At 47.4% G+C, this 16359-nt stretch overlaps 1 protein-coding gene across 3 annotated transcripts in view; it reads left to right on the top strand.

Annotated features, from left to right (window-relative positions):
• Positions 1-16359, top strand: part of RB1CC1 (RB1 inducible coiled-coil 1) — a 1537866-nt gene that overhangs the window by 924606 nt on the left and 596901 nt on the right. The window lies entirely within an intron of this gene.

The raw sequence follows: 16359 nt of genomic DNA, 5'->3' as shown, positions 1-16359 counted from the left end.
TACTCATGTGTCCTCTCTTCTCTGTAGTTGACTACTTCTCCAGTATTGTCTTCAACTTCCTCCATGTCTTGGGGTTCTCCACCTTCCGTTCTTTCTTGAGGCTCCCGAGATCCTCTCTTTCCAACCTCCCGAAGTTGTGTTCTCTTTGACCTCTGGGGCCTTTCTCTCCCCGACCTCTGGGGATTTTCTCTCCCTGGCGCCTTTTGGGGCTTTTCTCTCCCCGGCCCCTCGGGTATTTCTCTCCCACCAGCCTCTGGGGCAGGCTCTCCCTGGCCTCTGGGGCTCATTCTCTTTCCCCCTGTTTCCCTGGTCTATGGGGTCTCTCTCTTCCTCGGTCACCGATCTTGGCGTTTTCGCTCTCTCTCTTTTTCTGAAATTCTCCACCTCCTCCTTTCTACTACCAAGCCTTTCCTTCTCATTAACTGCCATTTACCACCTCCTCCTTTGTCACCACTTCTCCTTCAGCCGCCACTTCTAAATTAGTCTTTTCCTCATTTCAAGCACACTCCGTCCTTACCTCGGCTTCCTCCAAACTCCCACACTACCTGGATCCTCTTCTAGCCTGTTATGCTCTCTCGATCCCACTTTCAAGATTGGTATTTGAGTTACACATTTGAAGTCTTTGTATTCAGCATGCTGGGTTTGGGTTTGAGCCGCGTTTCCTTCTGGGTGGCCGTTCCTTGATGATCATGTCACAAGTTCTGCCCTTCTACTCATTGTGGACTGAACCCTTTTTCAGACCATACATGCAATGAAAGCGAATTACATGGTGGCCTGCAGGCAATGTCATTCTTCCCTTATGTTTTCTGAACCTGTGGGGTATTGTATGTGCAAGTAGGGATTTCAGGTTTGTGAGTCCCAAAACTTGTGAATAAAAAATTCAGACACTTCCCTTCCAGAATTGGAATCATGAATTTGGGAATCAATCCTGTGGGGGTCTAATTCTCATCAGATGTTACTCCAGTGTCACCCTGGACTGATCTCCTTAATGGGGTCATGCTAACAGTTAGACCCTTGTGAGAAGTCCCTGCCAAGCTCATGGGTATGGTTGTGGTAGACTAAGAGATTCTCCCCAGGATGTTCTGGGTGCTGCATCCCATAGTGCGTTGCGGTATCTGACCCTCTTCGCCACTCCTTCCACAATAGTGTTCGACAAAATATAAAACAGACAAAAATGTTTACAGCACATTTGGCTACATGTAAGCAATTAAAAGGGAAAGCAGAAAGAAACTGGGTAAAACTACAGACGCACACAAGATTATTTTAACATGCAAATATTCAACGCAAAAAATGTGTCAAAAAAAGATTCGAAATTCTTAAGAACCTGGAAAAACCACAAGCTCAAATTAAAAAAGTGGACCCTACGCAGGAGCATTGTGAGGTAGTCCAGAGAGCATTTGCTGATAAAATCAGCACAGTGCAGGCTAGTATTGAAAATAGTCTGGCCACACTTTCACCTGTTTGGTGCCCTTAATTTCGGGGCTACCACAGCATACTAATGTCTCTCTATTTCCAAAGATGGGCTGGAGAAAATTGTTAAGATAATGCATCCTACCACATGTTTGGAGGACGTTATTCCTTCAAGAATTGTCTTGGAACACTGGGAAATGTTCATCTTTTTTTTGTTGCATTTTGCTAATGCTACATTTATAAATAACCATCTGTCAGATTTGTTAAAGAAGGTGATTGTCACCCCCCTGATTAAAATACCTGGGCAGGATCACAAAACCTGCACAAACCTGAGACTGATAACAAATGAGCCCTTTCTATTGAAAATGATAGATAAACTGGCAACAATACAGCTTCAGGACTATGTGGAAAGTCTGGAGATTCTCCACCCTAGGCAGTCTGGTTTCAGGCACCCTGTGTGGTGCTTTAAATGGCTTAGGCGTGCGTTTTTTTCAAACTAAGCTGATGATATCCAGCTCTTTAAAGAATTGAATTGAGAAAGATCTTGAGAATTTAGAACAAGTGTATAGGGCAATCCAAATTTGGATAACAACTAATGGTCTATGTCTTCATGCAGCTAAAACAGAGTTTCTTATTTTTGGCTTGGCACAGGCACATACTAAACTTCCTAATCAGTACAAAGGTTTTACTATAGAAGGACACTACATCAAAACAGTTTCCAGGGTGAAAACCCTGGGAGTGATCCTGGAGTCATCTCTGGGTGCTGAAACCCATGTAAGCAGCGTAGTCAACAAATCCCAATACTATCTAAGGCTGCTCAGGCTAATAAAGCTATATTTAACTGTGGCTAATTGCACAACACTGGTCCGAGCTGTTAAAATGCTGAGGCTTGATTATTGTAGTGCGTTACTGGCTGGAGCTAGTAAGGGCTGCATCAAAAAACTCCAGATACTTCAGAATGATGCAGTCCGGATTATCAAAGGCACCACGAGATCGGATCCAGTGTCTACATACAGGAGAGAGCTGCATTGGCTCCCAGTAGAGGCCAGAATATGTTTTAAGCTGAATACCAAAGTAAATAAGTGCATATATGGACAAGCACCTGAATACTTAAAAGAATGACTGGTATTGGAAAATCATTCCAAAGTCACCCGGTCTAAGGACTTGATGCAAACAAGTAAGAGGAAATGGATGCTCTTTTTGCGGTACAGGTAGGGTTGACTTGGAATAAGCTCCCGGTGGAGATGGGTAGGGAAGAAAATAATGCCACCTTTAGGAAATGTCTCAAGACATTACTGTTTGCTTAGTTGGTAATAGGTTGTTCTTGTCTACGGTATGTCTGTGCCCTGATGCATGCATGCTCCGGTGCAATATAAACAAATAAACATAAACAAACATAAACAGAAAAGATTTTCTTTTTGCCGCTTTCCTCCCATATACTTCCATGCTTTGTTTTGACTCCCGACTTGACATTTTGTAAAACGTTATGCTTTACCTCCCATGCATTGTGCTAATTTATAATAGGGCGACTGGTCAGTCCATAAGACTATCAGTGCTGAGAGCCCATGTCTCTCCTTATGATTTCTTGTAGTTTTACTGCACACATCACCCTAAAATTAAGTGCAGTTAGGATATTTAGTATCCTTATATTTTTTTTCTTTTATAACCTTTGTTCTAAAAATAAAATGTGTCTAGGATGGGCGGATGACAGCACATTTTTTCGTACCGTGTTTTGAAGTTCTTACTCGTGCACTTTTGCAATGACCACAAATGACTTACCAAGAGTGGCTACTATTCTAAGATGGCTGCGCCACAAGATTTTGGCCTGTTCTTTAGCCATATTGTTCTTTGGCCTTGTATGGAATGCCCTTTCTCTGGGAAATCTGCTGCTTTCACAGGCTAAGGGGTGGGCTGTGTGTGGCTGGATGTGGGGGAACATCCACATCCTGGTGCCTGAATGTCTGTTGCTGAGCAAATTGTATGGTCAGTGGCTATCCACTGCCAGTTTGAAAGGGGCAGATCCTTACCATCGGTGGACCTGGTCGAACCACCAGTCAAAATCCTGCACCCTTTCCAAATTATTGTTGGATCCAAGACTCCTGATAAAAAAAGTGCATCCCGCTGATGACCCCGAGGACAACTCCTACTGCTGACCAGCACCAACTCCAACTCTTGTGAAGTCCCATTGAAGTCCTGCTCCTCCGCCTGATCTCAAGAAGACGTGTGTCAGTACTTCGACCCCTGGGCTGGTAGGAACAACTAGTTCCTACTAGCCCAGGTGTCTGCCCGAGTATCTGTGCCTTCCGAGCCTTCAGAAGTGCCTCTGGACCAAATGGTGGACTGACCTGCTCTCTCATGGGCTACCTTTGTTGAGATGGATTTCTAGAATCTGGCCTGGTGTACAGATTTTAGGAGGCCACCCAAGTTATAGTGAACAGGGGACTCTGACCGGTTAGCCAAAACCCAATACCCAATTAAGGTAACAATGGAGAGCATTCAAGGCTTTTTCTAAGGATATTGTGAGTGGGATCATGGGCCCTTAATGAGCCCACAACGTATGGGACACACTAATACTATTCAGACAGTCAATTAAAAAAACAGAGTTATTAATGTAGGCCTATGAATACACTGGAAAATGAATCTAATGGGTAGTATTATCGTACATATATGCAATTCACCATATGTTCAAATATACATAAGTCACCTTCAGCAGCAAAGCAGTTAAGTATTTCAGATGCAGTAAATGATTGGAATCAAATCACAAGACAATATCCTAACTTAAGAAGTCCAAACGCTAAGATGCATGCCCGAAATGACTTAGGAGCTATACAGGGTTTTTCACCAGCATATTGTCTCTGCGGGTAGGATTCAACAGGCTTGTGTTGGTGATAGTTTCAAACTATTTGAAGTTCTATGACCAGAGGTGAGTAAAATGGACTTAGGAGATAAAGAGATTTGTTCCCAATGTTATCCTATGGAGGACAAGGGGGACAGGCACGCTGATGCTTAATTACCCGCCTGACTGTGATTTTCTCAGATGACTTTGTGGATCGTGTGGGGGATGCTGGGGGCTCGATCTTCCGCTGATAGTTCCAGTGATAGGTGCCCAGGAGTTAACTGTAAATGCAAGATGCAAACCTTTTCAGAAAAGAAATGAAGAATCCACCAGTGTAGACCCCTTCAGGACATTTCACAGGTTGGAGGAAGCAAAGTTCCAGCGTCGGTCTCTGCACACAGGCTACGACAGCCGTCCTTCCAGTCGCATTCCCAGCAGCTGCTCTGGGACAGGTGCCCTTGAAAGTGGAAAGCTGAAAGGAGAAGGCTACTTGTGCCACAGGCTGGCGACTACCAACAATTCTGGACATCAATTTGGAACAATGATGGTTCTGGCAAACTAGCCCATGAGAGAGCTGCTCAGTTCTCTGGGAAGCCCAGGGACACTTTACGAAGGCTCTGACGGGCTGGATCCTCAAATGTGTCGACTCGTTGGTCCCACTAGTTCAAGGGCCAAAGCACTGCTTAGGGTCTTCCGAGATCAGGCAGGAGAGAAGGGCTTCACCGGCATGGACACAGGAAGGGATGCTGGACCACTTCAGGAGTAGCCTTTGGATCATCAGCAGGCTGCTCTTCTCTGAGGGGGTTCTTGGCTCCAACATCGATCTGAAGAAATGGCTGCCCAGAAAGTTTAGCAATCTGCACCATTGAAACAGCCAGTAGTTGCCCAGTCAGGGACAACTACTGGTTTCACACTTGTCCCATACCCAGATTTTCTGGCACCAGGGATGTGGCCTGGAACTAGACAGTTCCACACCCCTTCCTGGGCCACACACATACAGATGCTCACTAGCCCGCGAAAGCAGCAGCTTTCGCAGACAAGTGTATGACCTCATAAGCAACTTCCTGATCCGAGAGGGCTGGAAGGGGGCCAAACTACAATATGGCCATAGAACAACATCTTTTGGCACGATCATTTTAAGGAAAAAGCCATGTTTAGTAGCCATATGTAATCGCAGTAAAGTCGAATTTGCACTCCACAAATAAAGCAAAAACAATAAAAATGTAAACTGCTGCCACCAGCTTCTCTTTAGGCACATATAAAAGTAATAAAAATCCCATGTGTAAAAAGATAGCGTTATACAAAAGTATCCCCATTGCACTGCACTGTAAGGCGCTTTGTGCAATGTTAAAAAGTACAATAATTAAAAAGGGAAACATAGTTTCCCAGTACTGATAGTCTGAAGGACTGATTAGTTTCCAAATTACAATGATCAAAATGGAAGTGAAGCTGAAGGCTTTACTTGCCTTCAAAATGTCAGTACAGGATCAGAGCAAAAAGAATGGGGTTTGTAAGGAACTCATGGTGGCAACAGTAAAGACAGACGCAAGGGATCACAGTTCAAGGGTGTTTATTAAACTGTATAGGTAGGTTGGAAAAACACCCACTCTAAACCTTAATCTAAGATGTGAGCAAGCTACGACCATCAAATAATAATAAGGCAGTCCTAGTGGTGTCTTGTCAAATAAAAAGGCCTATACTAAGAAAAACCTTTTGCAATCTCTGTGCTAAATACAAAAAGAATGTGGGATACGGTTACATAAGAAGAAAGAAAGAAGTGTTCCGAAATGATAAGTCAGGATGTGGTAGCTGGGGGTCTCCCTTCCCCACGTTTTAGCACGGCACAAAGCGGGATTCTGGAGCACAGCACACGCTCAAGCTTCCCGAGCATGAGACCACAGTTCCGTTCTTAGGTATCAGGACCTCTGTGAAAGTCTCTTGCCTTCAAGAACCTGATGTGTTCAAAATAACGAACAAAAAGTTCATTTCCGTGTGTACTTTTAGTGATGACCTTTCACCCTTGTATTCCCCTCTTCCGGGCTCAGATCCACAAAATGTTTTCAGCTGTATCAGGACCTTTGGTGGGTAAATATCTTGCTTCTGTTGGCCTGATATGTTCAAAATAAAAAAAAAGTAGCTTTCTTAATGCACTTTAGGATGATGATTCTTCACCCCTGGTCCCCCCTCTTCCGGGCTTAGACCCCTCTCGAATATCAGCCTCCCTCCATCGGGTTCACTCTGGCTTGTATTCAAAAGATTTTATCTGTTGCATTCACGTGTCGGTGGGTGATGGTTTTTCACCCCTGGATCCCATCTTCTGGGCTCAGAACCTTCTTGGATATTTGCCTCCTTCTGTTGGGTTCACTACAGCTTTTCCCAAATCAATTTCATCTATGGCATTCACTTCACAAATCTTAATGTCTTTTTAAACAGTCCTCTGTGGACATCCCTCCGTCGGGTTCACTCTTGTCAACAGAATGTTCATTTGGGGCATCAGGATTCACCCCATTCGGCAGTCATCCCTCCGTCGGGTTCACGTTTGCTAGCCTCTCAGTTCATTCTAGTTCCTTATGCTTTCTCACTATGCGGGATTCACTTCCCTTAGATTTCCAGTGGTACACAGGATTTTGCTAGACCCCTCTATGACCACTTTCACTGCTTCCTGCCGGCTTTCCTAAGGCCTTCTGGTATCGGTAGTTTCACCGAAAAGGGGAATCAACCAGAGTCTCTCGAGTAAGCACCGACGTGGTGCCAGACCCCTCTGCATGTTAACAGTTCTTTGAACTTTCTTTATTTTATCATTTGCCACTTTTGTTCAACACAGTTTGTTTTCTTATCGGTTTCTCCACTCAACTCACCGGCTGTGATGAATCGCTTGGCTTTTCTTGCTTCTGGAATCAAGGACGTACCATGGTAGCAAGCGCCTCTGCCTGTCCTGCTTATCAGTGTAGGAGGGCTTTGTGTACCGTTGACATCTGCTGCAAAACATACTGGCTATTTTTTGCGGTCTTATGTTACCTTCTACAGAGGTTTCGTGGGTCTGGGTAGGAAAGGGCAATGTCGCTTCTCTCCTTGTCACCTCTTCGGTTCTCGCCGCCTTTCTCCTTCTCTTGAACTGCCGTGCTTGGATAGCTCTCTCGTCGTGCGGTCTGCCTCGCTCGTAGGGTGCTCTCGTGTGCCACCTTTTATCCCTGGGGGCAAGGGAAAGGGCCGTCAGGTGTGTGTGATTCTGGTCAACGAGATTGACAACTGCATTCAATTTACACTAGAGATAGGGGATCCTAACATCCACTATCTGGATGTGCAAACAATAATCACTGATAACGAGATAAATACCTCTCTTTATACCAAACAAATAGATTGCAACAACCTCTTGCATCACATGAGTTTTCATCCTCCTAATATCTTACGCAATATACCATACAGTAAAATGTTGAGAATAAAAAGAATTGTTAGCGACCCAGAGGACTGCCAAATACAGCTTCAAAAGTTACAAGAGAAATTACAACTGAGTGGCTATCCAGAAACAGATCTCACCAAGGCTCAAGCCAAAACTGACACAAGAATGAAAACATATACTCACCAAGAAAACTGAACGTGCCAGCCCTGAACTAGTGTTCATAACCAGATTTTCCATTCAAAGCAGACAGATTAAAACCATCACACATAATAGATGGAACATACTTACCAGCGATGAAAGAACTAAAGAACTATTTCCACAACCCCTGGTATTCGCATACCAGAAAAGCAGCAATTTACGCAACATGCTTGTGAAAACTAAGGGTAAGGCACCTCTGATCAAACCAGACAAACATCCCGGCACATACCCATGCATGAGCTGCGGGAATGCAATAACGTCATTAAAGGTGACATAGTTACACATCCACGAACAGGAGAAAAAATAAAATTGAAACAACACGCCACATGTCTATCAGAAAACGCTATCTATGCAATCAAATGCCCCTGTGGGAAGTACTATGTAGGTGAGACGTCGCGCAAAGTTCGCATCAGGATGAATGAACACAAATCCAATATCAGAAATAAGAACATAACTTCGGCAGTCTCAAGACATTTTAATGACAATGGACATGCAATTACACAACTTTGATTGCTTATACTGGAAGTGATACACACAAAAGGTCTTAATCGCGATATTAAGAAATGGCGAGCACAGAAGGAAGCTTTCTGGATTGAAAGACTCAACTCACTGTCACCTAATGGAATGAACGAAGAACTGGATCTTAGCTGTTTTTGTGATAGGGTTCATTCCACACCTGCTACGATTACTGTACAGACAAGGTTCAACCGCGATTGGTTTTGAAATGGGAAATTTTCGTGAAGAACACATGCCCAGCTGGGTGTTTGACATTAGTTCTTACAATGGCACATTTGTTTGTTCTACTGGTAACCTGTTTTTTCTATAAGAAACCTTTGGCAGTCCCAATCATAGACGTATTCCTCTAAGCTATATAGACAGGCTGTCTCTAGGTACTTAGCCTGATGTGGTTTAGTCAATAAGGTGATCATGTATTTCACGTTGCTGCATTGAGGTTTGTACCCTGAAGACTTAGGCTTTCAACATAGACTGAATAATGTGAATACACCACCCATACATGTGCCCATGTATTTCACATTGCTGCATTGAGGTTTGTACCCTGAAGACTTAGGCTTGCAACATAGACTGAATAATGTGAATACACCAACCGTACATGTGCCCATGTATTTCACGTTGCTGCATTCAGGTTTGTACCCTGAAGACTTAGGCTTGCAACATAGACTGAATAATGTGAATACACCAACCGTACATGTGCCATCACCAGTGTTCAGGTAACTAGGTTGAGGACCTCTATCCGTTTACACTCTAGAGTTCCCTGCTTTTTTGACATCCACTTGAGTGTCACTTTAAGGGCCGACGACAACGAGCCAGTCAGGGCTCATTTAAAGTTAGTTGAACTCCACTTATAACATACATACCTTTCTATAGATCCACCCATGATACGTGTCATGGAGGCATACTGGCCGTGCAGAATTTATTTAGCTTATCACACTACATGGTTTATCGGCTTTGTAACTAGAGAAACCAATTGGGTATGGCATTTTCTGTCTTTCCAGTTGCTTAGACTCGGGATCGTGTACTCCTCCTTTCGATCCGAGCCAAGATGGTTCCACTGTGGCCATCCCCCTATTTTATTTTATTTTCACATCCAGTTAATTTATCTTTTTTTTACCTACACACAACACTGTAGATCTGTTTAGCTGCCAGACATTATAGCGGCACGTTTAGACATCCAGTTACTATTTTTCTAATTCTGTGTTTTTTTTTTTTAAATCAATTTTTCGTAGCTCTGCTTTAGACGTGATCTGTTATGTAGGTTTTACATTTTAGACACAGACTTATTAATTTTTCTAATAACAGTATTTTGTCATCTGGGCTCTACTAGTTCACCATGACATTCGGGTATACCATTCCAATATGGCTGTCGCCTTATTCAGGCATCCAGCCGTATCCATGGTAACCACTTCCTAACATCCCGTCAGCATTTACATTAGAAGGACGAAGCACATGCACCCTGCGGCGTCTTCTCAGACCAGCTTCAGCGGTTGCTAGGTAAGCAGCATACACGACATACAAGATAACAGCAGATCACTTTGATCTCTAACCAGATCAAGTTCTAAAACTATTTTTTATGCTTTCCTTACAGCACCCTTATTGTGCTTGTTACCTGCAGAGACAAGAATACACAGTGCTGCCTTACTCTAGTTTAAACACTGGTAATTTACACAGGCCAGTGCACAAGTTTTATTCTATAGAGTGGGTACGTAGAATCATGCATAGAATGGAGAATGAGCTAATTTAGCATTTTTTCTTTCTTTTTTCTAATTTTCCCTTCAATCATATCTATTTACCTCCTGTGCCGCCCTGAATTGAAACGTATGTTTGAACCTGCTTTATCTGAGTCATTGAAACCTCGCCTGTTTGTATATGTGTCACAATATATATTTTTTATGCACATTTGCGACCTGGCTAAATTTATTTATTTATTTATTTTAATTATTAATTTTATTTCAACAAACACAAACCAAACTTGCAGTGCATGTAATAACATTTTGTATTTACATCGCTCCATCCTTGTCCACTGCTTCTCCCGTTCCCTCCCCCCGTTCGAGCCTATTCTCATTCGTGTTCTATTTCTTCGTCTTGCAGTAGGGGTTCCTCTCCTGTAATCTCTTCTGGATCCCGATCAATGAACCGTCTTGTGTGGGACCAAATAACGTAGCTATTGGATGTTTCCAAGCTGTCAGGGTTTCAGCCTCCTCCTCCCCTCCAGATTTACTAGTTTCCTGCCATACTGCGGTTTCAGCTTCTGCCCATTTCTGAAAGTCTTTCCACCATACCTCTATTCTTGGTCTATGGCAAGCCTTCCATCCCATAGTGATTCTACGCTTTACAAGTATGTATGCCAGGTCTTTTAGTTTACTTACATGCTTGAGTTTACGTGGTCTCGGAAACCCCACTATCAGGCATGCCCACGCTGTCTCCACCACTAACTTAATCCCTTTTTCTTCCAGCCTATGTGCTACTTCTCCCCAGATTCTCTCAATTACTGGACATGTCCAGAACATGTGCACCATCCCAGCATTTTCTTCGTCACATTTGGGGCATGATTGTCGTCCTGTATTTTTAAATTTGGCTATCCTTTGGGGTGTCATATAGGCCCTGTGGGTTATATATAATTGTATCTGTTGTAGCCTTGCATTCCTTGACACTTTCTTATGGTACCCTTGTGCTCGCTCCCACATCCCCATCACTCATTGGGGCACCCATTTCCTCCTCCCAGTCCTGTCTCAGTTGTACCACTTCCTTCCCCACTTTGGTCATTATCAGCTCATATATCCTGGATATCTTGTGTCCACCTTCTGCTATGTCATATATTGTATCAATGGTGGTGTCCGGTTGATCTTCTAGTACTACTTCGGACCATGTCTCTTTGATTCGCCGCACTACGCTATGATATGTAATATATTATCCCGTATGTAACCCTGTTTCCTCTTTCAACATCTGAAAGTCTTTTATCCTCCCCTCCTGCCATATGTCTCCCATTGCTGCTATCCCCACCGATTCCCAGTGCTTTCTGAAAATCATCCTTAATTGCTTGTCTTTTCCCGACAGTGCGACTAGTGGCACTTGCGGGGAACACAGGGATGGGTTCTCCATCACCTGGCAGGCCCTACGTCATATCTCCCACCCTAGTATCATCATCTTTGGGCGACCTTCCATATCTGCTCTGGGCAGCCACATCATTTCTTTCAGGAAAAATGGGGCACAGTCCAGTCGGAAAAGCCTGGATTCTGAGGTTGGCTCTTCTGAGAGCCATTTTGCTACATATTGCAGCTGGCTTGCTATGTAGTAGAGTTCGTAGTTTGGCAATTTTATGCCCCCTTTCTCGTATGAGTTTTGTAGCTTCCGCAGGGCAACTCTATTCCTGGTCCCCTGACAAAGAAATTACCTGCATATGCCATGTATCCTAGCAAAGAATCGCCTTGGTATCACGTATGAGATATTCCCAAAATAATGAAATAGTCTTGGGAGAACCACCATTTTCAGCATTGCCCCCCCGTCCCATCATCTCCAAGGGGAGCTTTCCCCAGAACTTCATACTATTCTCTATACTCTTAATCGCTTTCTCAGTGTTATGTTGGTGCTCTACCTCCACCGTATGATAGATGTCTCTCCCAAGATATCGAAACATGTTGACCTCCCATGGTATCTGTAAAACAGGTAAATTGATCTAACAGGATCCCTTTGTGTCTGCCCAGAGGAAATATACTAGATTTCTTAGGATTCACTGCTATGCCAGACAGCCCTGCAAATCGCTCCATTACTTCCAAGACATATTGGAGGTTTTCTTCAGGGTAGAGTAGATACAACAGCATATCGTCTGCATACAAGGATACTAAGTGTGGTTCTCCAGCATGGGGTCTGGCATGGATTCACATGCTCATGAATATTCCCCGTCGTCAGGCTGGGAATCCTCGGTAAAGAAAAAACCAGTATCAGTTTCGTTTCTGATCTGTCTTTCGTAGTAATAACCAATCACTGATCTCTGCGTCATACTGACCACAGCCAATGACTGCCCTCTACCTAAGCCCCGCCTCTGGCAGCCATCTTCAGATTTTTACCGCACGTTCATGTGTTGGGATCCTCATGCTATTGCTCTCGAGCGTTAGTGCTATTTTTTCACGTTTTTTCTCAAAAAACTTCTTTTTTTCGGTCAAAAAGAGCCTCAAGCTCCACCGACTCTCCATCCGATCAACGGGGACCCGTGTCGGATTCGTCTGCGCCCCTCAAGGGTGAAGATTTCGTCAAGCTACGCTTTTGGAGGATTCCAGAAGTTTCTCAGGCCCGGTCATGGCCCAAGAGAAGGGAAGCCCGACGCCCGGAAAGCTGTTCAGGGTCTGCCCTGGATGCCAGCTGCAGAACGTCTTCAAGGAGGACGAACACTCTTTTTGTCTTTACTGCCTGCATGAGGACAAGACGCATGTGGAGAAGGACTGTGCGTTTTGCGGCATCATGTCGGAGCGGACCATGAAGGACCGCCATCAACGTCTCGCCAACTGGCTAGAAGGGAAGAGCCCGTCCGGCGAGAAGAAGAGGAAGAAATCCGAGCGGTCTTCTAAGACCTTTGAGGACGCCCCGGCGACGGGGGTCCAACATAAGGCCAAGCACCGCGAGTCCGCTGGCTCCGGGAGCGCCGAACGGTCGGGCTCTACGGTCTCCAGGCAGGGCGCACCCTCCCCGGTACCATCAACCACGAGCCAACGCTCTGGGTCGGGTAAGAGGAAGGCCGAGCACCCGGCGAAGCTCCTGGAGAGGCCCCGGTCGAGCTCGAAGGCGGAGGGGGAGCGAGGCAGTGTCCCCCCCCCTCAAGGATAAGGCGGTGAGCGCACCTAAGGTGGTGAAGGCCTTAATCCATCCGGCCAAGCCCTCTATCGAAACTGTCGCGGCGGCCCTGGCTCAGCCTGTGGAGGCTACACCAGTGGGGGCGACTTCAGGGCTCAGAGTCTCCCTGCCACCTCGGAGGGAGTCCTCTTTCGTGCCCATCGATGGGACCCCCGTGAAATCCCCCGTGGGGAAGAAAAAGGGGGGCAGGGCGTCGTCGTAGAGTCAGCCTCAACCTCGGAGGAGGAGCTGGTCGAGGTCTTAAGCCACGGCCTTGGCGTGGAAGAAGACCGGCCCGTCGGGATGGATCCCGACGCAGGTGACGACGACATCGTCGAGGGTTCCGACGGGGCCCCTGTTCGCCCGTCGGATTCCCCTCTGCCAGCGCCGCAAGACAACTCGGCGGCCATTTTGTTGGCTATACAGTCCTTATGCTCAGAGATAAGGACGAGACTACCGTTGCCGACGGAGGAACCTCTCCCGTCGGGGGACCCAGAACCGGGACCTTCTGGTGTTCCCCCTACCAAGAAAAGAAGGATCCACCCTCCACCTCCTTTTCAGCCGTCGCGCCCCGTCCAGCCCTCCTCCCCGTCCACCCGAGGGGATGATACGGGGACTGACACGGCAGCGACGGGTACGGACGACGAGGTATACGACGAGGATCTGCCGTCGCCACCTCCCACCGGGGCTTCTCCGCCCGACGAGATTGGATCGTTCCACTCCATGATCGCCAGGGCATCCAAGCTTTTCCAACTCTGCCCTGAGGAGAAGAAAAAGGAAGGATTCCTTTATCAACGGCGCGAGGCCAAGAGGAAGACGGTCCTCGCAGTGCCTCTATTGGACGACATTTGGGATGAGGGCCTCACCCTCCTCAAGAACCCTTCCACGACGCCAGCTAGAAGAGACCGGTACGAGAAGAAGTACCGGGTCCCGGACACGGCCCCCCTGTGCCTCCGGGCGCAGCCTACCCCGGACTCCGTCGTCTCCGCGGCGGCCAGGAAGAAAGCGGGGGGGGGGGTTGCGGCCTCCACATCGACTTCCCCACCGGACGGCGAGGGAAAGAAATTGGACGCTATGGGACGCAGAGTCATCTCGTCTGCAGCGACGACGATTAAAGCGGCCAACGCCTTGGCTATCGTGGCCCGCTACGACAGGGAGCTCTGGTACAAGATGGCTCCCCTATTAGACTTCCTGCCGGACGACAAGAGGGCAGAGGCCCTGGAGATCCTGCAGGAAGGTGAGATGGCTTCGGACCACGCCATTACCGGTGCGACGGACATCGCCGACACTGGGTTCCGCCAGTTGGGCAACGGCGTTTGCCTTAGGCGGCGTGGATGGCTCAAGGCTACGGACTTCCGTCAAGACGTTCAGACCAGAGTCCTGGACATGCCCTTCGATGGGAACAACCTGTTTGGGAAAACAGTGGACGATTCCCTTCAGGCCATTAAAGCGGACACTGAGACGGCCCGGGCCCTTGGAGTTCTGCAACAACGACGGACGCCCTTTCGGAGCAGCGGAGGCAGGGGCGCCTCCAAAGTTTCCGGCGGCGGCTTCTCCACCTACCGTCAAGCGGCCCGCTCGTCGTCTCAGGAGGCCTACAGAGGACGAGGCAAGTCTACCGGACCCCGCCGTCGTCCTCAAGGAGGTCAAGGCGGCAAAGCCTCGTCGAAGCAGGATTGAACCGGCCGTGGGGTCGGGCCCCCACCGAAGCACCCCAGTGGGAGGCCGGCTGGCGAGCTTCGTCAGCGTGTGGGAGTCCATCTCCACCGACCGTTGGGTGCTGGACGCCTTGGCCCGGGGCCACGCGCTCGAGTTTCAAAAAAGGTGTCCGCGCGTCCCCCCCGTGGCCAGGAAAGAACTTCACGTCCCTCAACTTCTCCTAGAGGTAAAGGCGATGCTCAGGAAGGGCGCCATCGAACTCGTCCCAAAGAGGCTTCGGGGCTCCGGGGTTTACTCGAGATACTTCCTCGTGAAGAAGAAGACGGGGGGATGGCGCCCCATCCTGGACCTGCGACGTCTCAACAAGTTCATCAAGGCGCAGAAGTTCCGGATGGTCACCCTCCAGCACGTCCTGGGTCAGCTGGAGGAAGGAGACTTCCTGTCGTCGTTGGATTTGGAGGATGCCTACTTCCATATTCCCATCCTAAAGGGGCACCGAAAATTCCTCAGGTTTGTGGTCCAAGGGCGTCATTACCAGTTCAAAGCCCTCCCCTTCGGACTATGGTCGGCACCCAGGGTATTCACCAAGTGCCTCGCACCGGTGGCGGCGCAGCTGCGCCGCGAGGGGGTCCACGTCTACCCCTACCTGGACGACTGGCTCATCCAAGCCAGGACGAGGGAACTCGCCGTGGTCCACACGGCAAGGACCGTCCAACTTCTCACGGATCTGGGATTCTCCGTGAACTACGCAAAATCCCACCTGGTACCCGCGCAAGACGCTCTGTTTCTGGGAGCGAGGCTCAACACAGTGTCCCTTCTGGCCTCCCCGTCGGAGGAGAGGACCAGGACCCTCCTGGGCAAGGTGCAGCGGATGTTGGTGGCCGACGCGGCCAAGGTGAGGTCCATCAAGTCCCTCCTCGGAATGATGTCTTCCTGCATCTACCTCATCCCCATGTGCAGGCTCTGGATGCGCCCGTTGCAGGAGTTCCTGGACGCGCGCTGGATCCAAACGACGGGCAGCTTCGAGGAAAGGATCTGTAGGGTGTCCTGACCCACGTTTAAGCTACCCTGCTACAACATTTGGTGCTGTGGGCTTAGGAAATTCAAGATGGCGGAAAACCCACAAGTGCGCCGAAATCCAGGAAAGCTGCGCAGTTGTGCGCACACCAAAATGGTTACCTAACTTGCCACCCACCAGGGTAAAGAAAGGTCTTTGTTAACAAAATCCACTTTTACTGATGTCAAAAAGTTGCTGAAATCGTGACTCATTGGACCACTTTAAAGATTCAACCCTTTTTGTGGGGTTCCACATAACCATCTTACTGTAAGGAGCCCCATCAAAACAATGTTAAGCAAGGATTTACTACCATGTAAGAACCATTCCTGTTTAGAATGCATTAATCCAAGAAAATCCCAAAAATGGGTGCAGTACCAGTACTCACCACTATCCAAAAGCCGGCGTTTTAAAACCACTCTGTGTGTTTCTGAAGGCAAGCCAAAATGCCTATTTGAA

This window comes from Ambystoma mexicanum, chromosome 5q (genome assembly GCF_040938575.1).
Source record: "Ambystoma mexicanum isolate Mex_15411 chromosome 5q, UKY_AmexF1_1, whole genome shotgun sequence".
Taxonomy (NCBI): Eukaryota; Metazoa; Chordata; class Amphibia; order Caudata; family Ambystomatidae; genus Ambystoma; species Ambystoma mexicanum.
The sequence above is the reverse complement of the archived record's forward strand: the minus strand, read 5'-3'. Positions and strand labels throughout refer to the sequence as shown.